Raw genomic sequence first — 2,770 nt, 5'->3', positions numbered from 1 at the left:
ATGTTGGTACGCTTGAAACTCTCCCAGAGGCTCCTTACACTATCTTCACACTTTCGGATTCTTTTTTCATTTTGCTTTTCCAGTTGGGTGTTTTTTGTCAAATCTTTGGTTTGATTCTTGTGCTCCTCTGGTCTGCTATTGGGTATAATATTCTTTATTTCAGTCCGTGTATGCTTACTTTCTAATTTCTTTATCGTAGCATCGAGGGTCTCATTAGTTTTCGTGAGGCTCTGCACAAGTTTATGGCAAGCCCTCAAAATTGCGATTCTTAGCTCCATATCCTCCATTTCTGTCATGTTTTTTTGTCTCCGCATCTTTTATGCTTTCTTGGTGCACCCCCTTGTGGTCTTTGTGCGCAGTCTTGTTCTAGCCAAGCCTTAATTGTTGTAGTTAACACTAGAGGGATTTGACCACCAGGCCGACTGGCTGTAGGAATCAGCTGGGTGGAAAACTTCAGTCCTCTGGGGAGGTGCTAGTCTAGCCTTTGCCTGAGGCAATCGGCAAATGGCTCTGCGCAGGGCCTGGGCGGGGCGGGCTCAACAGGGCGGCGGGAGGGAGCAGCTATGGCTGCTCTCAGTCCGTCTCCAGGGGCTCTGCCTCTCTGTCCCCACAACCGCTGCAAACCTCGGAGGGACCGTAGCCAGACAGTCCCGCTTCTCCCGTTTGAGTCTGGGTCCCTAGAGACTCGCCCGGATCTGTAGCCGAGAGTCTGAGACTCACTCCTGCTTGAAAACGACAACCGCGCCCTCAGCCACCAGCCCGCTTTGCGCGCGCACCGCCACACCACCGTACCTTTAAATTTTCCACACTGCGCCTCCTCTAAGCCTCGTAATGCTGTTGTTTTTCCTTCTGGTTGAAGAGTCTCTCCTCAGCCAGCCTTCCTGTGGTTCTGGGTGATGTCCGTTCTGTCTTTTAGTTGTATTTTTGAAGTGGTTGTTCGAGGCAGCAAACTCCGGTGTTTACCTATGCCGCCATCTTGGTTTTTCCAAAACTTAACAATTCTTAATAAATAACAATACAGTGGGGCCTTGACTTATGAGTGTCCCGACTAACGAGTTTTTCGAGATACGAGCCATTTCTCGGCCGATTTTTTGCTTTGAGTTGCGAGCCAGCTTCAGATACCCCACCGCTAGTTGGCGCAGCGAACATCACAGTGAACACCATAACATCAGCCCAGCATCACGTGTCTCGCTCGTTCATTTTTTGATTTGACATACGAGTAATTTGAGTTATGAGCTCCATCACGGAACAAATTAAACTCTTAAGTCAAGGCCCCACTGTATATTTCTTTACATAAGTTCAATAAAACCTATTTCCAATTATAACTATGTTAACCAAAATAAAAAGTAATTATAGGCCTGCTTATAGCAGCCATGCCTTTACCACCTTTTACAAGACTTAGTCCATCCAGCATTCCACAAAAATCCCTTACAATCTACAAAGACAGGCCATTTTTAAACACGCCCATTCAACATTAAAAATCATACTAATAAAACAAAACAAAAATAGGACTCAAGGACCCAATGAATTATTAACATAGAGAAAAAGATATGCATGTGTTTCTACCCCCACAGGGCCACTGTGGATTCCAGGTCATAGGATTAAACCCTATCATGGCATGGCATGGTGACTACCAAAACTCCTCCGGCCACTATAGTATAACTTTTACTAATAATCTTACTGACAATAGCCTGATTTGCACCAGTTACCCCTATGTCTTTGTTATGGGCCCCAATCTACTAATAAACCATAGTTCATATTTTCTAGTACAGGTTGAAAAAGGAGCTTATTTTTGCATCCTGTATTACCACCCAGAATATTACTTCATTGAACATCAACACTATTATGATACTTAGAAGACAAGCAAAAATCCTAATACCTGTTAATCTCACCAGGAAATGGCAAGGCTCATCAGCTATCAAAGTCTTAAAAAGAGCATTAAGCCAATTACGGCTCCAAAATTTTTGGAGAATGCTCGTTGCAGCCATTATCTTGGCTGTTATTCTTACCACTGCCAGCGTCGCTGTGGTGGCCCTTTCTCAGTCTATACAGACTGCCACATTTATAGACAACTAGAGGCCCAATGTATGAAATTCTGCAAGGGGCTCAGCCCTTGCAGCCCTGGCTTTGTCTGGAAGGTCATCTGGAAGGATGTCTGGTCTAATTAGCATATTACACTTTTATTATTATAGATATGGCCTATAATTTAACTAGGAAATTCACTATAGACCAGTACATAAATAAATATTAACTAGACAACAGACAATAGAAACAGCCATTAAGTATCTGAGGGAAAGACAGAACACTGTAGCACACAGACAAGTGCTTATTTGTGATTGGAAACATAAGCACATATGTGTCAACCCTTTAAAATGGAATAATATTCATCATCAGTGAATTGATGTTAAAAAGCATCTATGGGGGCCTCCTGGTGCTTACCACAGACTCTGTTCTTACCCTAACTGTACAGAAATAGGAGGCAGAGTAAACTCACCCCATATACACCTCAGCTCAGGCCCTTTGCCAGGTCTGTATTGTAAATGGGAAGACACGGAAAAAAAAAAAGCATCTATGGGGAATCCTATATAATAAAAGCTTAATGTGCTAAGTGTCTAGTTGCCCGGTCGTCTGTTCAACCAATCAAAGCGTAATATGCTAATGATATGCTAAGGCCGCTCAACCACTCGCTATGATGTGCACTGGCCACCAGGGGGCGGACGGTCGACCAGTCACTGTGACATGCATTGACTACCAGGGGGCAGATACTCTG

The 2,770-nt window shown here is 43.9% G+C and overlaps 1 non-coding gene across 1 annotated transcript; it reads left to right on the top strand.

The window, feature by feature from the left end:
* The first annotated feature begins 2,422 nt into the window (after positions 1 to 2,422).
* LOC138992800 (small nucleolar RNA SNORA51) lies at positions 2,423 to 2,554 on the top strand. The gene has a single exon (XR_011468141.1). It is a non-coding gene; the product is annotated as a small nucleolar RNA SNORA51 (small nucleolar RNA).
* The last annotated feature ends 216 nt before the right edge of the window (positions 2,555 to 2,770 follow it).

This window comes from Myotis yumanensis, unplaced genomic scaffold (genome assembly GCF_028538775.1).
Source record: "Myotis yumanensis isolate MYYU_CA2020_CCGP unplaced genomic scaffold, mMyoYum1.0.hap1 SCAF_14, whole genome shotgun sequence".
In the NCBI taxonomy this organism is placed as follows: domain Eukaryota; kingdom Metazoa; phylum Chordata; class Mammalia; order Chiroptera; family Vespertilionidae; genus Myotis; species Myotis yumanensis.
Note: the sequence above shows the minus strand (reverse complement) of the source record. Positions and strands in the feature narration are given on the sequence as shown.